The 26,958-nt window shown below is 38.4% G+C and overlaps 1 protein-coding gene across 1 annotated transcript in view; it reads right to left on the reverse strand.

Moving 5' to 3' along the window:
* The window catches only part of Ghr (growth hormone receptor), a 222,419-nt gene that overhangs the window by 33,877 nt on the left and 161,584 nt on the right, over window positions 1-26,958 (reverse strand). The gene's annotated exons all lie outside the window — the stretch shown is intronic.

Here is a 26,958-nt window from a genome sequence, read left to right on the forward strand (position 1 = left end):
CTAATTTCCAACGTTCCGGCAGAACCACTTGATTTCTTTCCTTTTCTTTCTTCCCCATAGCATTTGTCTGGTGCAATTATTTTGTCATGGTGCCAGGGTGCCATATCTTCCTGTGTTTAAAGTTTCAAAGTGTTTCTTCTGTTCTGCATTTCAGGTTTTTAACCTATCAGTTCTGTGAAAAGAATAACAACTGTGTGTTTGTCACCTTTCTGTCTCTATGATAAAATATCGAAGGTAAAATTTATAAAGAGGAAAGATTATTTTGGCTTAAACTTTTAGAAGGTTCAATCCATGACTAATTGGTTCCAGTGAAGAGTTGGCATATTGGGGGCTGGAAGAAGTGGTGAGGCAAATCTGCTCATCTCAGTGCTAGGAAGTGGAGAAAAAAGGGAGGTAATAGACCTAACTCTCTCTACTGTTTAATGTCAAGCTCCCTTCCAATGGCATAAATGTTTCCCACTATATCCCACTTATTTTTAATAAACTTTTTATTGATTCTTTGTGGATTTCACTTCATGAACCCCAATTCCACTCATTTCCCATCCCTTTGGATCTGCCTTTTGCCTTTGCAACCTTCCCCCTCAAAATAAAATAAGTATATAGAAAACCTCATTGTGGAAACTGTAGTGTATCACAGTGAGTCACGCAGTATACCCTCTCGTCCATACATCTTTACTTGCAAATGTTCATTGCATTGAGTCATATCTGGCTCCAGATCTCTGGCTTCTGCTACACTATCAATATTAGGTCTTCACTGGGTAAGTCCCACTCATTAAAGGTCCCATAATCTCCCTGTAGCACTATCATGTGAATCAAAACTGTAATACAAGAGATATTGAGGGACATTCAAGATTCCCAACTAGCACACTTCGGGTCGAGCAGGTGAGGGCATTATTTCCTTGGTATTTTTTTCTGTCTAGAAAGAGGACCTATCAATGTATATACAACAGCCCAAAATACTACTTATTGGGAAGATGAAAATAAAAACATACTTTAAATACATATAACTTACTGCCTTGCAGAAGAACACACTGAAGAAAAAAAAAACTAGTAGAATTAATATATCTTTATTATTTTTTTAAAAATGTATTCTGAAATAAAATCAGCCTATATGTCCATTAACTGATGAATGGATAATGATAACGTGGTACATATACAGCATGGAAATTTATTCAGCTGTAAAGAAAAATTAAAGCATAAAATTTTCAGGTAAGTGCATGGAGCTGGAAAAGTTATGCTGAGTGAGATAATCTAGACACAGAAAGACAAACACTGCATGTTCTCTCTCATATAAGGGTGCTGACTTTGGTATTTAAAGTTATGTGTTTAGTTTGGAGTACCTTCAGAAGCCAAGAAAACAGAAAGGAACCATTGGGGTGGAGGATGCTTAAGGGAAGGTGACTAGTAGAACATAAGTTATATGAAAGAAGAGAGGGGGCTCCTGGAGGTGAAAAGGATGGTAGAGATGATGGGAAAAAGATATAAATGTGAAAAGGCAATTGTAAGGAAGAATAGCATTGATAATGTTGGGTGAAGATAGGAGAGAATGAGCAAGGGGAGAGAGTAACTAGAAAGTCCTGCTTCCTTTCCAGACATTTGGCAATGACTGGAGACACTGAGATTCTGGCAAATAATAGAGCTACAGAATAAGAGTATAAAATACTTTTTTAAAATTTAAATATTCACTGGAATGCAACAAACATATAAGTATCTAAAGCTTTAATCTCTATTATTTCCTTGCTTACCCGAACTTTGCTTTTTGTTCAACAAAGAAAATTGGTTTGCATTTCCACGTCTGTTGGATGTTTTGGGGCAATCCATGTTAGACACTCAAAGTTTCAATTAATTCAGCAGCATTTATGCAGCCTGGTTGGTTGTGTGTCAGGCGCTGTTAAGTTGCACTGAGAATCACACAAATAACATTGTATCTGAATTCTGCTTTTGAAGAGCTACAAGCATGCAGCTAAAATGATGTGTGTACATATGCAGAAGTAGCTAAGGATGAAGGCAATTGAAGGCAAGTGGCAGCTTTAGGAAATCAGAGAAAGAAGTGGTTACTAAGAACTGAAGGTTGAAGAACTGAATGGAGGAAGGTTTCAAAGAAGAGGAAGGATGGAGTGAATGGCTCTATCTAGTTTCCTGAGATGAAGAACAAGCAGATAACCTTTGCTAACCAAACATCACTAGTTAGGTTTGTTTACTTCTGTACTCACTAGATTAAGATCAGCATTCTAGCATGCTTTGACCATCTGCCTAAACACATTAAGATTGAAACTAATGGGACTAGCTTCCATGGTAGCAAAAGGTGCCATGAAAACCTGAAAAGGATAGAGGCAACCAACAGCCCTACCCAACTGTAACACCCATGAACCACATCAGTGATCGGCAAAGGACAATAACCCTCAAGGTGCAGTTGTGGCACACTTACCTTTGCAGTAACCAACAGCTCTCTATTGGACTTATGGCCCACTCATCAAGAGGGAAACCATGCCTAGTACTGGAATTATCAGTGCTGGTGGAATCACAGTTATTGGAGGGGATTCTACAACTACTTACTCACTAAACCAGAATAATCCTTAACAATAATCTATAAATATCTGTTCTTATATCCACAGATAAGTGTAGTCTTTACTCCTCATCAAGGTAGTTTCTAGTTGCAAGAGATCAAGACCATTTCACAAAATCACAACCAATCTAATGTGGTTGTGGATCCCACTCCCAGTAAATACACCTACAAAACAATTCCAGGCCCAAGGCTCAAAGGACATTGTAGAAGAGGGGGTAGAAAGATTGTAAGAGCTAGAGGATCAGGGAGTTTGCTGTGAGATTCCTAGTAATTTCAGAAGATATACCCATAATGTCTTACCAATATCACTTCCCAAACATGAGCTAAACCATGCACATACCAAAGTGTGTGGGGGAAGGCCCATGAGGACTCAACACTACACAGAGAACAATCAGCAACTGAGGAAATCTGGGAGCAAGAGAGTGGATTTCTCCAGAGAAGAGCACACCAATTAGTTGTCTAGTGCCAAATGGTCAGCCCTGAAAACACACACAACTAACATACAGACTGAACAAGTTATATTTAGGAATATTTATACATATATATTACTTTCATAATATATATAAATATACTTTAATTAGTATATACCATATGGATTAATATTTAGTGTAATCAAATATTTCAAAACTATTATATAATGAATTTTAATTAAATACCCATTTCTAAATATAATATATAATATGATATATTAAATGCACACACACACAGACACACACACACACATACACATATGTGCATTCAATAACAATTAATGAAAAAAGAGTTTGAAGGAGAGTGGGAAGGGGTACATGAGAGGGTTTTGAAGGAGGAAGGGGAAGGGAGAAATGTTGTATTTATATTATGTTCTCAAAAAAGACTTCAACATAAATTCAGCCACACTGAACCTCTTAGAAGAGAAAGTGGGAGGTACCCTTGAACAAATTGGTACAGGAGACCACTTCCTGAACATAACACTAGTAGCACAAACACTAAATTGACAATTAATAAATGGGACCTCCTGAAACTGAGAATCTTCTGTAAAACAAAGGACACCATCGACAAGACCAAACAGCATCACACAGACTGGGAAAATATCTTCACCAACACCACATACGACAGAGGGCTGATCTCCAAAATATACAAGGAACTCAAGAAACTAGTCAACAAAACACCAAATAACCCTTTTAAAAAGTGGGGTACAGAACTGAATAGAGAATTCTCAATAGAGGAATCCAAAATGACTGAAAGACACTTAAAGTGTTCAACATCCTTAGCCACAGGGGAAATGCAAATCAAAACAACTCTGTGATACTATCTTACTCCAGCCAGAATGGCTAAAATTAGAAACACCAATGATAGCCTATGCTGGAGAGGATGTGGAGAAAGGGGAACACTCCTCCACTGCTGGTGGGAGTACAAAATCATACAGCCATTTTGGAGGTCAGTATGGCAGTTCCTCAGGAAAACAGGAATCAGTCTACCACAGGACCTGGCAATCCCATTCTTAGGCATATACCAAAATGATCCAAATCCATGCAACAAAGACATCTGTTCAACTATGTTCGTAGCAGCATTATTTGTAATAGCAAGAACCTGGAAGCAACCTAGATGCCCCTCAAATGAAAAGTGGATAAAAAAGATGTACATTTACACAATGGAATACTACTCAGTGGGGAAAAATGGAATTTTGAAATTCACAGGCAAATGGATAGAAGTCGAAGAAACCAGTGAGTAACACAGTCACAAAAAGAGCAACATGGTATGTACTTGCTCATGGAGTTTAGATATAGAGCAAATGATCACCAGCCTATAATTCACACCACCAGAGAAACCAGAAAACAAGGAGGTACCTAAGAGATTCATACAATGTCCTTCACAGAAGGAGAAAGGAACAAGATCTCCTGAGCATATTGGTTGTTGGTGGGGGGGCAGTGAGTCAAGAAGGAATTAGGAGAAAGAGGGGAGAAGAGAACATGTGGGGCCAGGAAGATTGAATCAGGGAATGAATAGATGAGAGCAAAAAAAGAGATACCATAATAGAGAGAGCCATTATAGGTTTGAAGAGGAAACTGATTCTAGAGAAATGTCTAGAGATCTACAAGGATGACCGCAACTGACAATCTGAGCAACAGTGGAGAGGCTACCTTAAATGCCCTTTCCTGATAATGAGATTGATAACTAACTTATATGCCATCATAGAACCCTCATCTAGTAACTGATGGAAACAGCAGCAGACACCCCACAGCTAAACACTGAGCCAAACTCCTGGAATCCAGTTGCAAAGGGGGAGGAGTGATAAGAAAAGGGGTCAAGACCAGGCTACAGAAACCCACAGAGACAGCTGACCTGAACAAGGGGGATCTCATGGTTCCCCCAGACTGCTAGCTAGGAAACAAACATTGTACTGACTAGGACCTCCTGAACATGGGTCTCAGTTAGAAGGCCTGGGCAGTCTAAGGGATCTCTGACAGTGGAACCAGGATGTATCATCCCTGGAGCACGAAAGGACTTTGGCAGCACATTCCCCTTGGAGCGATACTCCTTTAACCTAGAGGCAGGAGGGAGGGCCTAGTCCCTCTTCCAAATGACTTGACATCACCCTCCCTGTGGAGTGAGTGAGGAATGGAACAGGAGGGGGATCAGGGGACATGGAAGGGAGGGAGAGGGAAATGGGATCAATATATAAAATAAGAAAAATAAATAAATAAATAAATATAGAAATCTCAAAAAAAAAAATAACGCTCAAAGAAAAAAGAAAAAAAAAAAAAAAAGATTGAGATTCATGTATTGGGCACCTATTTGCCAGCTCTTTTCAACTGAACTAGTGAGTCTCAATTCTGGCAGCATATTATAATCACTTGGGTATTAAAAACAAAACAAAACAAAAAAACCCAAAAAACTTTTGGAGAACTAATTTAATTACATTGTGGTGATGTCTGAGCATTGGTATTGTTGACATGCCCTAGGCAATTGTGATGAGTTGAGGATCACTGAAGAGAACAATGAACTTTTGTCTTAACCACTAGTACCACAATGAATTTCTCAAGTGTTTATATTGAAAGCTCTCTCAAATAATGAGTTTTTGGAAAAACAAACCAAATATGGGTTGGATTAACAAGGTGAAGCAGTGTGCACTGAATTCTGGGGCAGCAGGGGAAATAACTTTATGTAAAGAGGATGCAAAACTGCCTTTGTAGCCTTCTGAGTGTGACAGCATGCCTGACAGCATGACTCTTTGGTGCCCATGACCGGTTTAGTGACTGTCAAGATCGATCAGGCCTTAACTTCCTTTTGTTTGGAGCAGAAATGCAAGCTCACAGCTGTCTTCAAGGGGCTCTCATGTTGTAGTTTCTATTATGTGTGGCACTAGGAGTTCAACTGCATAAGCTGTGGTAGTCATGGAACTTACTGCTAGATTCTTGGATGCAGATCTTGGGAGCAAGGGCCACTCCTAAGCCCCTGCTGTGTCAGTCCAAAGAAAAGAGTCACAGTTGTTTGGCACACAGTTTGGCAAAGAGTTATAACTGCATTGATATAAACCTGGAAAGACCACACACCTGCAAGTCAGTGGGATTTGAGTTTGAGTTGCAACTGTACGCCTTGCTAGCAGAATTATACCCATTCTTTATAGTTACTGAGAAGTGTGTTGGTTTACACTTGACACAAGGCTAATCTTCAGCAAACAACTATTACCAGGACAAAGGAGAGCAAATACAGCATTTCTAGTGCATTAGAACATCCTGATGCCTGTGGGAACTGACCTTCAAAGAGAGACTTGAAACACAGCAAAGCTTAATTTTCTGTTAGCCCCATAATTAGAATCAGAGTCCTAGACAAGGTGGAGCTCTTCATAGCTAACCACACTGGAAGCTTATTTTCTATCCACGCGTCTAGATGCTAAACCAATTTGGGTCAAGTGCCTAGAATCTAACAGAATTTTTACACCTCTGCATGACTGGCATTTTAGACTCAGTGCCTTCCTGTGCATTTGGGATATTTAAAATCATTCCCAATCTCTGCCTAGTAGATGCTATGAGCACCCTTCTCTCCCTGCATGAGTACAAAATGTCTCCACATTCCCAGATCCTGTCCTGGGCAACAAAATCACATCTGGGGAGGAGAGCTTCCAAATGGAAGTGTATCACATGAGTAATTGAAAAATATTTTGTGTGTGTGTATGGTGTGTGTGTGTATGTGAGAGCATCCATTCTATGACATGTGTGTGGAAATCAGAGGACAAGATTGTGTATTGCTTCTCGCCTTCTGCTGTGTTTGAGACAACTTTCTCTGTTCCCCATTACTGCTTGCACCAGGAGAGATGGCCCACACTTTTAAGGAGTTCTCTTGTTTGCATGGCAAGTGCTTTACCAACCAAGCCATCTCTTCAGCCCATTTTTTTTTGTATATGAGCAAAAACATTTACTGAAGCAATGCATAAAAGTCTTTTGAAATATGTTAAGTTCCCACTATGTGCCACACTCCTGGCATGTGCCTTGTCATTTCACCTGCATATGTCTTGTGTGTAGAATGCTGTGTGTTAGTGCTATGATCCTCATTCATAGCTAGGAAGCTGCTTCTGAGGGCTCAGATAATTTCTAGGCAAAAAACCAGATGTAGTAAATAGTAAAGCTAGCATGTGGAACCACAATTTTCTCACTTAAAAGCTTTTCTCCCTATTGGTTATGTTGTGCTGTAGGATTATTCTTATTTTTTTTTTTTGCATTAAGTTCCCAGATTTATAGGAATCTATGAGCTGCTAGATAGCTGTCCAGAAAAGAGCGTAGAAATTGTGTCATGCTCTTGATCTGGAAAGCCTCTACATTTAACCCACATACATGTGAAACTATGGGGAAAAATCTTCAATATAAGAAACATATACATTGCCTTCAAGAATGTTCCAGGTTTTCTTCCAGAAATGAGAGGCTGAAGATTGTCCCAGCCTCAAGAACCCTTCTGACTAACTGGGGAATAAGACTCATAAGATCTCTCAAGTGAAACATCTTAACACATACTGGGAATGGTATATAGGGTTGTTTAAATAAAGGGAAGCATCATTCTAAGCTATAGTATACTTAGAAAACATCATGAACATCATGAAGATGTTCTTGTGAGAAAACAGGAAGATAAGAAATAGGAGTAAAGCTTAGGAATTGATTCTTTGCTATGGTCCAATCTTAAATTTCTGTCATAGGTCAAGAGATTGGATGTGTATTTGTAGGTGTCTTCTATGTTTGTAGACAACTGACAACTCTCAAGAATAGATGGGATAAAATCATGCCTTATTTGGTTCTTCCTTCTCCAAGTTAGGATTTCTGCTCACTTCTAGTTATCTTCTAGTTATAACTGAAGTTCATGAAGTGAAAATTCTGGCTTCTCGTTTTGAGATGACCTTTTGTATATTTCTCTTCTATACTTACTGTGTATCTAATAATTGCAAAGCCTAATTTCTAAGGGTACCAGCTCTAGAGTTTGGTTTTGTTCCTGAGCCCTAGGCTGTATGACAGAAAGTTATGATGATATTTAGGAATACCGCAATAAATTGAAAGCTTCTGAAAACCCAAAACGAAGAATCCTTCCAAGTAGTAATATTCCAGTATCCAATGAGTTCAAATCCCACATGTAACCAACATATTTCAATACACTAGGTGGCAGCAAATGGGTATTTAGGTATCAGTAGGTTGGCAGATTGGAAACAAAATGAAACTGACAGTTTGGGTCTAATGCTGCCTGAATGAAGTTTCCATGGGGATTAATCCCTTGATGCTCTCAAACATGCATGGCAAAATCACAGCTCTTCCCATAAGCTTTCTTTACCAAGGTTGCCCCTTAAAAACTGTTAGTGGTAGACAGTCACAGCTTGGAGTTATATGTCTGCTGACTCCTGGAGGAAGCATGACAATAGGTTATGCATTTCAAGAATGTTTTCCCTGGCTAGAGCTACAGTAACAATTAGGGACAGATAATGAACAGACATGAAAAGTCAGGTTTAAAGAGGCATGTTGCAGGATATGTTCCAGAAACATAGGACAGAAAAAACAAACAAACAAAAACAAAAACAAAAAAAACAATGCCAACATGTCAGCAAAGCAGCAAAGCAGCAAAGCCTGGCTGTGTATACTGGCAACAGAGATATTTGAACTTAAGTAAAATTTGAGTCTACACATTCATCTATAGGGACCCAAAAGATTAGTGTCTCAAGGTGGTCATGTCAGGTGATCCATTATGGGACAGGAAGAAAATATTACAATTTATTTTATGTTCTATTTATCTCATGCAGAAAAGTAAAGAAAGATTTCTATCACTGAGGTCTAGACCCACACAGAGTCACCACTCTGCCTGTGTATGTGAGAGTCACATGTGACATTTGCTATAAGAGGAATTTCACCGAAAAAGTGGGAGGATCATGGTTCACAGTGCTTGTTCACCTATCTTCTCTAACAAAAGCTTTCCAGGCTCTTCTTGGCTGCTTTAATGAATATGCAAACTTAAGGGATATAATGTTATTCAGCTGTAATTGTTTTGTAAAACAAAATTGGCCTAAAAAGATCCATGTAAATAAACCTAGAATAAAAGGTGAACTGCTGATGCAAGCCCATTAGCATTCAGAAAGCAGCTAATCAATGGCTTATGTAAGAACAAGCTGTCATGAGCTCCAGGCACATCTGAGGAGAAGTTAACCTCCAAGTCAGAAATGACTCAGAAGACTATTTTAAATGAAGATTGACTCCTATTCTTACTGTAGATGAACCTCTGACTTGATGTGTATCACAATGCCTTTAAAATAACACACCAATAAATGAAATACAGACTCAATCTTCAAGTTGCTGTTTTATAAATCACTGAGAATTCTCCCCACCCAAGCAATTAAACTTGTTAACACATATTACAAGAAGCATTCTAATCTAATAAATATCAAACACACTTTAGGACATTATTTAGTTTAACTACATACAAATTTTAATTGTATATACATATGCATATAAATTGTTGTGATATGAATTGAATTCAGGGCCTAGCAGATGCTAGGAAAGCTCTCTATCTCTTAGCCATATTCTCACCCTATGAAATTTATTTTATATATGTCTCATGAAAAACACACACATACTATGTGTATGCAGTTTCTAAGCATGTAAACATGTAAACTGTGACTATATATTAAAGTATTTTTACTAATGGAATCTAGAATCCAATTTTTTGTGACTTATGATAGCTTAATATGTTTATGAATAATTAAGTAAAATGAAGCAAGAAACTTAGAGGCTATCTGAATTAGTCCATTTTCCATTACTATTACAAAATACCTGAAGCTGGGAAATTTCTGAAGAAAAGAAGTTTGTCTTGCAATTCTGAGATTCAAGGCCAAGGCTTTGGCTTCTACTCAGATTTGGCAAGGGCTTCACGGTGGATGGCAACATAAGGTTGACAGTATGGGTGAGAGGGATCTCATGGTAGCACAGGAAACTAAAGAAACTGGGAAGTTAGTGCCACAGTTTTTAAAAAACCCTACATAAGTCTAGTGTTCATTTCAGTCACGTGGCAGGATACATGGAGTAGAAAAGGAGTAATCTAGTAATTCCTTACTACCACAGCAGTTAAAAAAAAAAAAGAATGCCTTTTCTTGGGAATGAATTATGATTCCAAAGTAAAGGCTCCCACTAACCTAAGAGCCTTATCCTGAGCCCAGTACTTTAAAGACCCACTGCATCATGATACTGCCATGTTGGCCATCAAACTTCTGTCATGAATGTTTTTGGAGACCTACCATGTACAAACAACAGCATCTCTACAGGAAATATACAATTAGTTTGTTATTTAAACATTTCTATTTTATTCTCCTTGGCTTCTAAACTTCCCTAGGCAAACACTTATGTGAATAGATCTAAGACTTAGAGTTGAGATTTTTATTTCCTTATAATGCCCTAGATGCCTTCATCCTTAAAGGACTGCTCCTCTGGAAGCAGAGTTATAGGAAATATTAAAAAGGAGGTACCTGCCCATCAGATAAGATGTAGCTATGTAGAAAGGAAGGGAGCAGACACCAGAACAGAGCAATGCTCTAGTGTGAGCCAAACATCTTTCTTACCATGAAATCTTCTCAGATTAAATAGAAGAATTTCTAAAACTGTTTCCAGTATTTTGTGCTATATAAGGGGTGGCATAAGTAAAAGTTTTACACAGGTATGAAGAAATCAGATTGATGTTAGGAGGTGGACATGTGGAGACTCCCTCTTCAGATGAGGAGTTTCTATGGCTCTGATAATTTTCTTTCCTGCTGGATTTCTTTTAATAATTCTTCCCTCTCCTTCCCTACCTTCTTTCCTTCCTTTTTTGGAGGGAGGGTCTCACTATGCATGCATGCATGCCTGGATAGCTCATAACTCACCATGTAAACTAGGCTGGCCTCAAATTCTCAAAGGTCTGACTCCCTTTGTCTCCTGAATGCTGGGATTAAAGGTATGCTCCACCACAAATGGCATCCTTCTTCTTTGAAGCTTTGTTGTTGATGGTGATAGTTTATACAAACTTTACTAGACAAAGTCTATGCCCAATGCTTGACCTGGGAGTTCTAAGCCAGAGCCATCTGAAGAGTTTACCTCATCATCACTGGGCCGGTGGGCTCCACCCTGGAACTACTGAATTGCTCTACCTGGTAGGCAGCATGGGGGTCTTTGTTTTAATGCCTGTTCTTGTTTTGTATGGCTTTGGGTCTGAACTCTCAGGCAGAATATGTAGTCTGGTAACTGGAAAAGGAGAAGAATCAAATTCAGAGGCTCCTTTACTGGTGTTAAGTCAGCAGGTACTCATACTTGAAAGGTAAATTAACTCACATTATGATGTGAGATGTAATACAATGTAACGTAACTTGTGACTATAAAGAGAACTAAACACTGGAATTGGATGCATTAAAGAAGAGACCTTGAAACCTTCTTTTGAAAAAGACAAGTGTGGGTCTTTGAGATATGTCTGCAGGGATACTGGAGAAACTCAAGACACTCAATTCAAGACAATTATAGGAGGAGTCAGCATTATTCCCACTTAGAGATGTGGGATTAAGTATTTGAGAGGTCAAATGACTTACTTCTCTTCATTGGACTAGAAAGAGGAAAACATGGGATTCACCAATGAGGTTTAAACTGATTCATATACTACCCATATGGTTCTAAATTCAGGGTAGTACTATTAAAGAGATGATGAAAAAAAGTAACAGTATAGAAAAAATAGGGAAAGAGGGAATAGCTAGTGTATACAGCATGAAGAGAATGTGAGCTATTTACTTGGGTCATTAATGGAACTCAACATTTTGTTAGAACAGAGGGAAATCATGAACCTTTCTAAGCTGATGATTTAGTAACCTTGAAGCTGTAGGCCAACAAACAGGAAATAGTCACTTAATTTGGACTAGAACACAGAGTTCCTGTCTCAGAGGAAATTTTATAGAATGTCAACAACAGCAAATGTTCAGATCAGCTGTTGAATTTCACATTCCCATTGACAGAGAATGCTTAATATCCCCACCTCCCAAGAGCGATGGTCCAGTACTGATTCAAGAACAGAATCTCAAACTAAGAGCCACAGTGGCACTTCTGGCACCAACACAGATGTCCTGGGTCTTTTCCCATGCTGTATTTTTAAATTCAGCCTTATTTACATATTTCGGCAGATCTGAGTGCCAGACTAAGTGTGGTTGTTATCTCCTGTGCCAATGCAGCTGAATTACATTAGTTAGCATGTCCACGAAGACAAAACCCATGGTCAATAGTACTTTTTCTCCTGTGGCTTTTATTCTTTATTTGATTTCCCACAACTCTCAATCCCACAACTTGAGTTCCTTCAGATCAAGGAAAGGGGTATGGCAAGAGTAACTTTGCAAAATTTTTGTGAGGGAAGCTCCGAATAGTGCTGCTTCAACAAATGTTTATCACCCCTCACCTAGAAAACTTGGCTACAATAATCCACATCCTAAAGTTAATTCTATCATTTTTTTTTTTTGGTAACAGATAATGGGCACTGTAATTTGCCAGACACTGTGGTGATCTTTTTGGTGGTCAGGTATCTCATCAAGAGTATCAGAAGGCATTTGGTTCAAAGATCTTGATCAAGATGAGAAAACCTGGGCCCAAAGCATAAGTGCTTGGAAGTTCTACCTCAAAATGCACATTTTAAGCTTCTTCCCAACACTTCTACAGCAAGAGCAGGTAGAGAGGCTGTGGAGCATAGTAGCACAGTCTGGGGATCCCTGCATTATAATGCCTGGGTTTGAATCATGGACCAGCATTTCTTAGCTACATATGCTTTGAACAAGTCACTTCTCTCCCCTAACTTCCATTAGATATGAAAACAGCATGTACCTCAGAGGCTTGTTAGGAGGACTCCTAGCTGTTAGCAGGACTTGTAACTGTTTAAAAGTGTTCAGAACAGCACATGGTAAAACAACCATAATGACATTTTCCAAAGTCCGTTGGGAAATCTGTTACTTGCTCCTTTTCAACACTGACAAAACATCTTGCAAGTTTGCATCCATTAATAGTTCTGCTGGTGTTTTATCCATTAGAACACCTCAATATTTTCTTGATGTAGGAACTTACTTCAGCCTCTTTGTGATATGAATAATACTAACACACCCTTTAAGTCCTTGAAATCACAGAGCAAGAAAAAGAGGAAAAATGAAAATACGGTCTTTCCAATCAGAGACTCCATCTGAATCCTAGCTCTACCACAAATGAGTGTTAACCACATGATATATAGTTTGCAATTTTGAAATTCATACTATAGTTGCTATGTCAGATTTATTTTTAAAGGCCACAAACCTCAAGTTCAATATATAAACATTTGAAAGGTCAAAATTTACTATAATTATCATAAATAATGTGATATAAATTCTGGTATTCATTTAAACTGTTAAGAGGTGGGATAGAGGCACATTTGACTTAAGTTTTATAGTGAGCAATCCATCAAATTCAAATTTTAAATTTTCTTCTAGCCTCCCAAACCTTGTGGTTTATGAAGCAGAAAAAAGTAGCATCTACACGTCCCTTATTATAAACTACAGTGAATCATGCCAAAAATATTTTGTGGAATTTAAAATAGTATATTTATATTTTGTGTTTTTGGATAGCTTTTGAATTAGATATTTAATACAAGAATAAGGCAAATATACTACAGGCTTAGTACAGTGAAATCACATGGAAGTCAGACTATGTTTACCAAACATAGTCTTTGTTTTAATAAAAAATACCATCCATATTTTTTATAGTAGTCCCTGTTAGTATTTGTTAGGTATTTGTACTGGCCTGCCTTTGGGATTCTGACAGGATTTGTCCTCAGCTGCAGCCACTAAGAGCACCACCTGTGCCTATTCCCTCTGTTCCCTTTTGAAAGGGCCCTGCCTAGCTCCTATCTCTCTCTCTCTCTCTCTCTCCCTACCTCTGTTTCCTCTCTTCGTTGCTCCTGTCTCTGGAGGCTTGTCTCTCCCCTCCCTCTGTCCCCCCTTTATGGTCCTTTTCCCCTAATAAAAAACCCCTTCGGCTTGAACTCTGTCATACAGCGTCTTTTTCTCTTTGGGCCTCTTTTAAAATTACAACACTCCCCCTCCAAGTTATTGGACAGATAAACTAAGAGAACTAGGTAGATCTAGAAGAGCAGAGTGGAGACAGGGAGAGCAGACCTGTATGTTCCGTGTGCCCTGTGGTCCATCCAAGAGAGAAGCCTCTTTTGGCCCTTGAGTATCTTCTGGCTCAGGGTTCCTAGAAGAGGCTCCACAACAGGTTAGCACACAGTGCAATCTCTGTTTCATTTTTACATTTCACTGGGTACAATAAGCCCAGCCTTGAGAACATGGAAGCTCTCTTGCATTCTTGATACTTTCAAGATGCTGAGAAGGCAATGCAGAGATGAGAAAGATGGTTATGTGGACTTTGAAGGTAATTTAAGATACAACAGCTACAAATAATTAAAGCCTCTGCCTGGGATGAGATGCCTTAGGAGAACATATGCACCTTGGTGTCTTCAGCTAACCACACAGGCTCAAACCTTGTCAACATCCTTGAAAACCTCCTGAGCTTACTCTCTGGGTCCTATATGTTCAGGGAAAGATGTCAGGTGAAACTAATTACTGTTATCTTTTCTCCTTATTCAACAGCTTCATTTCCTGCTCAGCAAAATTCCCACAGCACAGATTTAGATGGTTTAGTTAATTTTATCCCAGTTAAGATCTAGAATCATTCAAACTTTAAGGTTATCTTGGGGTTTATGATTTGCAACTAATGAATTTGTAATGCTCAGAGTAAAAGCTGTAGTACACACCTGCCTCTCCCCACACACCTTCTGCTTTATTACCATATGTACACCTATATATCCCTATATACAGGTACTCTTTAGACCCTGCCTATCAGAGAAAATGTGATATTTGTCTTTCTGAGCTTGGATTATTTTTTAATATGACAATTTACAATATTATCTATTTTTGTAATGACATAAATGCATTCTTCTTTCTAGCTGTAACTTCTATCATTCTTGGGCACCAAGGCTGGTTAAATAAATCTTGGTTATTGTCAGCAATACAATATTAGACATGAATAAATGTGCAGGAGTCTCCTTGCATGGTGTATATGCTGGACTGGGATAGCCGTATCATATGCTAGTTAAATGTTTTTATTTCTTTTTCAGCACATTCACAGTTCCCAAAGTGGTTGTAAAAACTCACATCACCAACAAAGAGGGGTGAGAAGAGAAGGTAAAGTCAGGGACAACTAGGCTTAAATTAAACTTAAATTAAATCAAAGAGAGAGAGACAGGCGGGGGGGGGAGGGAGAGATGATGAAAGTAGCAGGGGCAGGGGCATCATGGTGGAAGGGGTAAGAAGGGTAATCAGTGAGGGGGGACAGTGGGGAAGGAGGATGGTGACAGAAAGAGAGCATGACAAATGTACCATTATTTGCATATTGAAAAAAATACAAACCAAGCAAGAGCTATATTCCAAGCTTGTTTGGAGAACCCATTTTAGGGTCCCCAAAGAGCAATCAGGTGTTCCAAAGAGGAAGACTTCCTTATGTTGTAAATCATCATCACAGCCGCTAAAGTCACAGATTTTATTACAATGGTAGTATTTTCTGATTTCATTACTAAGTAATATGAATTATAATTTTAATCATTATTCCAGCTCACACACTTAAAATGTGATCATTAAAAGGGAACACCTTGGGAAACTTTAAATACATTCCAGAAGTATCATAATGGCTGAAATGATTTGTAAAGTTCTTCTTTGGGAATTCTCTTTAACTTTATTTGTGATGCATTAAAGAAAATAAATATTATCCCTTTTAGTGTGAACCCCAAATCATTTAATACTACTAGAAAAATATTGGAACAAATATTTTCATTATCTGTGACTGGCTGGTATTGGTAATGTTCTTGTCCTTGTTTGCAAATTCCCAAGGTAACAGCAGATAACTGGCATAATGAACAGAATACAAGCATTTCATTGTTACTGTTGCTTTCTGTAACATGACTCAATAAATTAATACGCCTTCTTACATGACTTTGAATAATACCATAGTCTGCTAAAATGGGGACAATAGCTTCTGGCACATAACTGCAATTACAATCACTTCTGATTGAGAGCTACATCTTCATTTTTTCAACTTCTCTACCTTCTCCTGGCTGGTCCCTGGGAATTAACAAACAAGCAAACTATTGTTTTATCTCTAACTATGCATGTGCTATGTATGCTTGTGTGTGGGGTGTAAATATTTGGTGCTGGAGTTACAGTCTCGAAACCCAGACTCAGGTTCTTTGCAGGAGGAGTATGCACTCTCCTAACTTCTGAACCATCCATCCAGCCCAGATTTCATTTCTTTTTTGTTTATTTTTGAGATAGGCTTTCAGGATGATGTAGCCCTGGCTGGCCTGAGACTCATTTTCTATAACTCAGCCTCTGCTGTTGAATAAGGGGAAAGATAACAATAATTAGTTTCACCTGAAATCTTTCCCTGAACATATAGGACCCAGAGAGTAAGCTCAGGAGGTTTTCAAGGATGTTGAAAAGGTTTGAGCCTGTGTGGTTAGCTGAAGACACCAAGGTGTATATGTTCTCCTAAGGCATCTCATCTCAGGCAGAGGCTTTAATTATTTGTAGCTGTTGTATCGTAAATTACCTTCAAAGTCCACATAACCTTCTTTCTTCCATCTGCCTCTGCTTCTCCAGTGCTGCATTTAGAGGTGTGCACTATCACACCTGGTTTCCCTGGGACACTAATGTTTCTGTCATGAATAGGTGCTCCATAAACACCCCCAAATTCACTTGTAGGCTGACGGTCAAAACCCACGTAGGGGTCTTTTGACTAAGACATTATATTATATGAGTTCACTTTCTTCCTAGCCAAGTCTCCATGAAGTCAACTTATGTGATTAAGTCCCTTTAACCTCCAGCCCTTTAAGACTTTAAAATCTACTTCTAAGTACTTTTTCAACTGAAATCTACATTTCTTGAATGAGTTCTGTTTTTTTTTTTTTTTTTTTTTTTCACATGATGGTTGGCTGTTTACCAAAGTGTATTTGATTTTCAGGATTTTTTTTTTGTCCACCCAACCCTAGTTTCTCAACTTGTCACATTCATTGGTAGCGGTTAAAATGAATCATTGAGTTGACTATTATGCTTTCAAAATGTAGCATAACTTGGCCTGCTCTGTGCCTAAGAGCACACTTTTCATATTTAATCAATGTAGCTGGTTCTGATAAATTGTTTCATCTCCTAGGACGTTATCTTGCCTGTTCTTTTGTCTATGGGAATGAAGATTCATTGATGACATCAAGGATAATCATGATCCACTTAGAGACATTTCAGCCAGGGATGAACTAGATGATGGTGGTGTCTAGTCACCTCTGCACTTGTCCACTCTCTTAGGTTCTCATGATGAGTAGAACCCCACAGGATGCATTTCTTAGGATGTGTCCCCATTGTTAAGCAACATGTGACTTCACTTTTAAAATATCTTTAGGTAAATATTTTTCTTCAAATAGTAGTTTCCTCCCAGCTTTTTTCCTCAAGTTTATTAACTAGGGTATTTTGTTTGTCAATTTATTTTAAATTAATTGTTGGTATTATTTTACAAATACATATAGTCTTCATAAAATTTAAATTGCTCTCTTTAATTTGCATTGGGCATAGGCCCTCCTCTACTCCCTACATTTTTCTGTCTCCTCCCCTTTTCTTTTCTCTTAGTCCCCCTTTTTCATCCTAGACAGTTTAACTTCTACTCTCATGTCACCTATACCTATATGATTTTTTTAAAATTATTTATTATTTTTCTTATTTTACATATTGATCCCAGTTCCCTCTTCCTCTCTCCATCTCTCCCACCCTCTCATGCCTCCTACTACCCTTAATCCCCTCTCCCCCCACTCCTCAGGAAGGGTGATGCCTTCCAGGAGGGGTCAACAAAATCTGTCAAGTCATTTGAAGTAGGGACTAGGCCCTCCCTCCTGCCTCTAGGTTAAGGACATATCCCTCCATGGGGAATGTGCTCCTAAAGTCCTTTTGTGCATCAGGGATACATCCTTATACCTATATAATTTTAAGAATGTGTATAAATGAATCACAAATGAGAAAAGAATGCAACATTTATTTTTTAGAAACTGACTTTGCTTACATGATGATTTCCAGTTGCATGCATTTTCTTTCTGAAAATGGCACAATTTTGCTCTTCTTTATGGCTGAATTAAATTCAGTATATATGTGCTCTCCTCTGTTTGTGATATGCTAATGAAACACTACACCACATGTTTTCAGAGCCAGTCAGGAAATGGAAGGAAGCCAACATCATGCTCAGTGGAAATTTTCATGCAAGCTGTAAAGTAAGTGGTATGTATTCTTGTTGACAGAAGACCAGCTGCAGTCCCAGAGGTTGAGTGACTTTTCCAGAGTCGTTCAGAATCAAGGCCCAGGCTCTGTGATGTAGTTTGGATATTTAGTCAGACTGCTAAAATGACCCTTCCATTTTTGTTTTAGGAAATTTTCAGATGGGAAAGGCTATCATTATGGATCAAGAAACAATTAATGTGGATTGGAGAGATGGCTCAGCCATTAAAGGATAAGCTTACAACCAAAAATATAAGAAATAATTAATGCTGGCTAATTTGGAAGATGGGAAGATAAGGGCTAGTGACATTGCAGATTGTTGGTTTTTTGGGGATGTCACAAAATAAAAGAAGTGAGAAAATACCTAACATCAGGCAGTTGTCCTATAAGCTGACAGTTAGGTAAAAGACATATCTCTACTTCTATTTTTGTATTTGTGCTTTCTTTATTCTCCTATCCTTTCTCTTCATTATATATTTAAGAACAAGGAAGTAGAATGAGAAGGAAAAACAAAATCTCATATTTCTATATTAACAGGGAAGAGTGAAAAATCTGTCTTGACGCTTAATGATTAGGAATGAATAGGGCTCTAGTAAATCCAGGAATTAAAGAGAAAGCAAAAGAAACAAATATTTCCCCTTGTATACTCCAAAGCGTTTATGAAAGCATACTTGTACATATTCATAATGGCTGGCCAGGTTCATTTTTCCTTCAGAAAACACCCCAAATAACTGTTTATGTGCCAGAAATTTCCAGCCAACCTGGCTCACCAATTAGAGTCACCCACAGTTCCCTCTGCTGTGACAACAAAGCCCAGATTACTATACATGACAGATTCCGCCATTGCTACACCCCATGCACAGGGAGGTGGAATGAAAACACAAATATTCCCCTGTTGGCAATAAACAGGTATCCAACAGTACATGCCTTTAAAGAGGTGGATCAGGTTCTCCAGGCCAGGATCTCTGGCTATGTTCTTTTGGTTTTAAAACATATTTTGTTGTTGTTGCTGGAAATCTCCAGTCATTGTATGTATGTGTGTATATTTAAATTGAGATAAATTATGTAAATCAAATTTAAACTTATGTTTCAATGACCAGACAAATGCATTTGGTATCAGAAACACACCAGTCAAGATCCATCCCTATGGTAGCTGTCGTGACGTTTAGAACCATTGGATCTGTCTGTTGAAGAGGGAAAAAATCTGTATTGAGTGTATTGAGGGGAACAAACTTTAAAACAGAACTCCATTAACCTATGGAAGGCTCTCTTGCCAGGTGAAAGGGGCAAAACAAGCTAGGGCACTGGTCTTCCAGGCTTGTTTCTCCCTGTGATTTCTTTCATTTGCTTTTTCAAGCCAGCAACCTCCCTGCTCTACATTTGACCTTTGTGTAAGACTTGTAGGAGCACAGGAAAGTTAAGTAAAGGCAACACATTCCCTGTAATTTTACTCTGGTCCTTGATCTTGTATTATTAACATACTAGAATGCTTTTGTAGAGATGGGCTGATCAGCCTTGTTCATACTGAAGAGGGCCATGATGGCATCTTAAGCTGTGCACAACAAGGCTCAGTGTTTTCTATTTAGATGGTTCTCAACCACAATGTCATAATTATAGCATTTTTCAGCAGCATCACCCACAGACTGTAATTATAGTTAAAGCTAAGGCTATGTTTATAGTGTACTAAAAGGGATGGAATTGTTTAATTTTAAGTGATCCGTTCACCTTCTCTGTTGGTAGCTGAAATATATACTAATGAAAGAGGCATGGTCCTAATACGGTTTTCTGAACAACAGTTTCGGATACGAAGAAGCTAAAAGTGAAAATAAAACCCTAAGAGCACTAAATTCCAAATGAAAAGGTACACACATGATTGCCAGTCTGTCGTCACAATGACTCGAATTGAAAGTCAAGGGTGGGCAAGATGGTGGAGGCTAGCATGCTCGTGGGGACTGTGGACGTCAGAGTTCCCTTAGTCTACCTTATTTTGAAGGTTATGGCTATTTTGAAGGTTATGGTTCCTCTTGTCAGTTTGTAGAATTTCATGGTAGTAATTTTTCTCTGTGAGCATATAGGACCACCACTCACCCAATTAGTGTAAGTTTATTCTGCAGGCCTACTCATTCCTATAAGATGTATTTTGTTTGTACCCACTACATCCTTCAACGTGTTAAGTAAATAGCAAGAACAAAATAGAAATTTCTTCTCTCATGGAACTTAAATCTAACATACATTCGACTCAACCTGGGTGAATTAAAGGAAAACTTTGGTAGTGATGAGTGATGTGGACATATCCATACTACCTTGGACACCAACTTTTCGCTCAATCAAATTTAGATCAAAACCTACCATTTCCTTTTCCTATTTCTTTCTTCCCCTTTAAATTAGATTTTCATACAATGTATTTTCATAATATTCTTTTCCCTCCCCTAACTCCTCCCAGATCCTCTCAACCCATACAATCCCCCCTCTTTTCACTCTGATAATATCCTACATGTATATACTGAATTTGGGTAATTTTCACTCCATATTATCCTCTCTCACCTGCTTTTTCCTCCCATTGAAATCCCCTTTCCAACCAGCCTTCTTTGATGATATTTTAAAATTTTTATTTATTTTCATCTGCTGAGTTTAATTAGCATTGCTTTAATGAATACAAGTGGGGATTGTTTACTAGAGCATGGGCAACTTATCAGTTGTTACACCACAGAAGAAAATGATATCCTTTCTCAACCCTCATTAATAGCCCATGGTCCCTCAGTGTAGGATGCATGCTTCTATGCAACAAGTCTCCCAAAGGCCCTGGTGAAGGAGTTTTGGACTGAGACTTGTCATTTTGAAAACAGAAAAGGGGTGTTATAATGGCAGAGCATTAAGCAGTGTATTTGAGCCTCATCTTTTTGCCCCCTAGCAAGCATTTCTAAGAGAGAAGGGGGCCAGGTCAAAATTTTCTAGGTGTCAAACACTGTAATAAGCGCTTTACAGAACCTTGTCTAAGAGCAGGAAGCACGTCAACCAGACTGGAGCTGCTTCTCTGTGCTTCCGCTTAGCTTGCAGCCCTGTTTTTCCCATCAGGTACCCCAGCTATGTAGAGACTAGAGAGCCCCTTGGGTGCCCCCTGCTTTTCCATCTGTAAACAGACAAATTAATCTCTCATCCAGACTGCCATACTTGATGTGGAACAGAGAGCTGGGGCTTCTCAGGCTACTACACCTTGCGATTCTTCATGGGTGTAAACAGCAACTGAAAGAATTCATAACACTAAATTTGTATTTAAAAATTTCCCATCAAAATTGTACAGCTATTATCTGAGAATCTGTGAGACTCATTTCCTTAAAAAAAATGTTACTCAAGTACAAGATACACTTCACTAGAAGCAGGGTCTTTTTTTTTTTTTTTTTTTTTAATAACCCAAGAGATGACAGAAAAATCTAGTAGTGAATGAAGGGAAGGACAGGTAGGGTGTTTTCTTTTAATATTTTTTCTTATTTTACATATCGGTCCCAATTACCTCTCCCTCCCATCCTTCCATGCCCCCCACAAACCTCCCGTCCCATCCCATCCTTCCATGAGGGGTCATCAAAGTCTGTCAAGTAATTTGAGGTAGGGAGTAAGCCCTCCCCTGTGTCTCTAGACTAAGGTATTTCAACCAACAAGGTAACTGTAACCCTGAGACTTGTGGCTCAGTGCAAAAGGGTCAGAATTTCAGAAGGTTATTTCAATTCACAGGAAAGAAAACTTCTGTTATGGTAGTGTTGGCATTGGTGTTTCTCTGTTCTTCTGAGGACTTGTGTGGGGCATGCCTGTAACAATTTTATGGTACATGAAGCAATATGTACTGACAACACAGCACACACAGACACTGTACAACACTTGCTTTCACAATAATTCAAATTTGGGTTTAAAATGTCTTTCTAATAAGGAACACTAAGGAATAAAAAAGAAAAGTTATAGCTAATTCTCAACAACACATGACAACTCATATGAACTTACTAAAAAAATGAAGGCAGAAGTGAAACTCAAGAATATCCCAAGGATGCACAAATTGCCTCTAAAAATATATCTATTGGGATAGTATAATGTTTCAGCTTTAAAATACATTATAATGTACATTTTCCCTAAAGAGGTCTCTTTTTCTTGTATTGAAAAATGGATTATTTTCTCATACAATAAATCTGATTATAGTTTCCCTCCTTTTGCTCCTCCCAGTCCCTCCCTAACTCCCCCAAGGGAAGATCTTTTATCTTTTATTTTGGATTGTGAATTTAACGGAAGCAGTCACTTTATAAAAGATGTACAGTCATGCAAAATCAAACTATAGCTGTCTATTGTTCTGACTTTCCATGGGTAAATATTATACCATAAAAATGGCATGTCTCAGATAGATAGTGGCAAATAGTTGCCCCTGATATCCATCACTAAGTATTCAAATGTTTTCAGTTTCCATTTGATGGAGTATCTTCAATAGCAACAAATGCACAAGTCTTTATGGATTTCCAGACAATTTATTCTTATTTTACAGTATAGTTTGCTTCAGAAGAGTTGACTATAAAATAAACTAGTAGAGTGAATGTTGTGTTCTCATTAATGCATTACCAAATTGAAGATGATTTTTTTTTATAGGATACTAAAAGATGACCACCGGCATAAAATAGATGATTAGCCTCATAAAATTCCAAGCCATAAGAAGAACCATTTATATGCTTAGGATAGGAGCCAGTATAATCTCTTAAGGGGGCAGATGAGATGTATTTTAGGCTTATGGGCCTATGCTTTGTATCTCAGTGATCCTGAAGCACTCACAGAAAAGCTGAAACAAATGGACATGGCTGTGTTCCAACAAAACTTATTTATAGATAATGCATCTGGTCTGAGGGTTAGTTTGCAAACTCTGGTTTAAATAATTATTGTTCTAAAGGAAAGAAGGCCCGAAGTAGCTTATTCTGTAACACATGTTGTGAATTGTAGGTAAATACATTCTTTATAAAAGTGATACTTTTCATTATTGTTGTTGTAAATCACTGGTTCATACTGATAATTTCTTTCAAGTATAACCCAGTTTTTGATTGTATTCACCCCTCCCTTTTATGGCTGAGTAAATTTTAGCAAAAATTCTAAAAACATTAAATGATTCCAGGGAAATCAAGTATCTATACGACAAAGAAGAGTGTAGGCTCCAAGCGCAAGTCATGTATGCAAAAATCCCCAGTTAAGAGGGATCAAATACACACACACAAAAGATCAAACTTTAAAATACTAAGAAACACTGAAGAAAACCCTTGTAGTCTTGTGGTTGATCAATATATTCTGTACATTATGGATCATGTGAAAATATACAATCAAGAAGTCATACATCTAAACAGCTTTTAAAGAAAGACATATAACCTCATTATTTAGTTACAAGAACTCTGTTTAAAAAAACAATCAGCTCTTGAGTGTTTTTGATTCAAGCTCATATTGTGTCAAGTTGCATGATTGTCACTAGGCATCCAGTTACTAGGAAAGTAGTCCTGGTATGTTGCTTCAACTCTTTATTAAATCCATGCATCTTTTAAAAATTCTTCTTTATCAGTAAACACTGAGGTTAACTTCTATTAAATACATGACATGCCCAAGGAAGATTCAACAGTTTTCCTTCAATTCACAACTTTATATCACCTAAACAGTCCTGTTTATCATACACAGGAGCTATGTGGACCAAGGGCCTTTCTGGAATGATAGTCGTAGATGTTCTATCTTGGTGATACATAATCTATATCTACCAGTTAGAATCCAAGGCTCTCTGGTGATTAAAGAATTGGGTTTGAAATCCCACAGAAATAGATGACCTGAACAAAGAGCAGCTAATAGGTCTCCAGACTGATAGCTGGGAATCCAGCATTGGACTGATTCAGCCCCCTTGAACATGGGTCTCAGCTAGAAGGCCTTGGCAGTCTAAGGGACCTCTGACTGTGGAACCAGGATGTATCCCTGGTGTACAAAAGGACTTTGGGAGCATATTCGCCATGGAGGGATACTCCCTTAACCTAGAGGCAGGAGGGAGGGTCCAGACCCTAGTCCAAATGACTTGACAGATTTAGATGACCCCTCCTGGAAGGCACCACCCTAAATGGGGAGTTGGGGGGGATGGGAGGGAGGGTGAACAGAGGGCATGGGAGGGTGGGAGAGAGGGAGGGAAGGGGAAGAGGGAACTGGGATCGATATATAAAATAAGAAAAATGAATAAAAATAATAAAAAAGCTAACTGGACAAGAATAAGAAAAAAAGTCAAAGATCTCTAAAATAGAGAAAAAGAATTGGGTTTGAAGTCGTGGAACTAACTAAACAACAAATGAGTAAGCTACATGCAAGCCTACAAGGTAGTAACCAATCATGGGCTGTTAAACTTCCCATAGTCCCTAACACCAACTACTGGGGCCATCGAGGGTGAAAGAATATTTATTTTGGATTTCATTCTTGAACATGTATACTGAACTTTGGCAGAAAAAATGGTGGTAGGAATCTGGATATAGAGTACACACAGGCACATTGTAATTTCCAGGAGCATGTTTAAACATACTTAGCAGACTTCTAAAGAAGGGTGTTATCACTTTTTACCTATTCATTTTAAATTCCACCCCAAAGAAAAAGAAGAGCATACTATGTTTGTATCCCCCCCAAAGACCTTCATTTTAGAGGTTTGATTATCAGTGGCTGAAGCATGGAATAGGTTTCTTAAAAGATTGCCATTTATTATGGTTCGGAAGACTGTTAGGAATTGAAGGAACATTTAGAAAATGTTGCTACTGGATATTTATCTTATAAAGAGCCCTTGTTTTCCATGCATTCCACATGAAAACAGTAGTCTATAACAAAGTGCTGTCACACATGCCATGATAATTGTAGTCTTTATCTGGGTATTTGAGGTTGGAAAAGAGTCATTGATGAGTGAATATTGACCTGGCTGCTTGAGGAATTGTCTAACGTTTTTCTTTTTTTCTTCCTGAGTTGGTCTCACATAGCTCAGGCTCACCTTGACCTCGTTATATAACTGAGGGTGGTCTTGAACTACTGACCTTCACACTGCCATTTCCTAGAGCTGGGATTACAGTCAAACCCTCACTACCCAAGGTTTTATTTTTCATTTTGCTCTAATAGGAGCAAGCACACAGCAAAGCAGCCACAGTATCTTCTTTTCTCTTTTGGTCTGTTAAGTGTGCTGAGTAAGCTATCTTCTCCATACTCCCCTTTTCCATGTATAAGGTGTGTAATTCTACCCGGCTGCCTGTTGTTTCTAAAACACAAGGAAAAGGATTGGAGAGTACCACTAGACCGATAGGAGATTAGGGCTGCATGTGAGTCAGGAGGAGTTTACCACTCATTTGGGTTCTAGAGTGAGCCAACATAAACACTATCTCCTTATGAACCATCAACCGAATCCATGTTTACTCACTGAATTGCTGACTGAATCTTTTATAAACAAGTAGACTGTCAATAAGTCACAGTGTGCTTCAATGTCAGAACTTAGTCAGTACTGTTTTCCAGTGTGTGCCTAGAGCTTAAGTCCTTTGTGACACAGAAATGCTGTGTGTTCATCTAATACACACTGCGCAGAGCCACAACTCCTTTATGTTGTGCCTCATTTTGCTGTGCTGTCAGGCAACAAGGTTTCTTTATTTATTTTCTCACAAAATATGTCCTGGTTACGGGTCCCTTCCCTTTACTTCTCTCAGTTCCTTTCTGTCCACTCCCAAATGGATCCACTCCCTCTCTGTCTCTCATTAGAAAATAAAAAGCCTTCTAAGGGATAATAATAATATAAAAGATAAAAGAAAAACTAACACATCAGAATAGTACAAAACAGACAGAAAGGAAAGATCCCAGGAAAAGGCCCAGGAAGCAGATACAGATGCAGAGAATCATTTGTTCAAGTACTCTGCAACCTGATTAAAAACAGTAAAATGGGATCCATAATATATAAAAAAAGCTACAGGGTAAAAATAGAGAAGAAAAATATTACTAATAAAGTAATAAAAGGGGACATTACCTGACAGGACATTAAGAGACAAAAACAAACAAACAAACAAACAAACAACTTCAAAGACATGTTTCAGTTTGTTTCCTGTTGGCCATCTGTTGCTGGTCATACAGACAATCATAAGGGTAGCCTATTTCCCCAGTGAGACTACCTTGGAGGAAGCTAAATTTTCATTTGCAAGTAAGGTAGTGAGTTCTGTTTTTCTTTTTCTTTTTTCTTTTTTCTTTTCTTTCTTTTTTTTTTTGAGATATGGTTTCTCTGTGGCTTTAGAGCCTGTCCTGGAACTTGCTCTGTAGACCACAGAGATCCCCCTGCCTCTGCCTACCAACTGCTAGGACTAAAAGTGTGCACCACCAACTCCTGGCATTGAATGTTGGTCAATGTCTAGGGCTTCTTATTGGCTATCTCTGTCTTAATTATCAATCCATTTCTATAAATTTATGTATTTCCACATGGTCTTGGCATACCAGAGAATCTGTTACTTCTTTGCCAGCTACAGTGACTCTTTTCATCTGGTTTCCTTTGCCTACCTTTCCCAGA

The sequence above is a fragment of the Phodopus roborovskii genome, unplaced genomic scaffold, assembly GCF_943737965.1.
Source record: "Phodopus roborovskii unplaced genomic scaffold, PHOROB, whole genome shotgun sequence".
Lineage (NCBI taxonomy): Eukaryota > Metazoa > Chordata > Mammalia > Rodentia > Cricetidae > Phodopus > Phodopus roborovskii.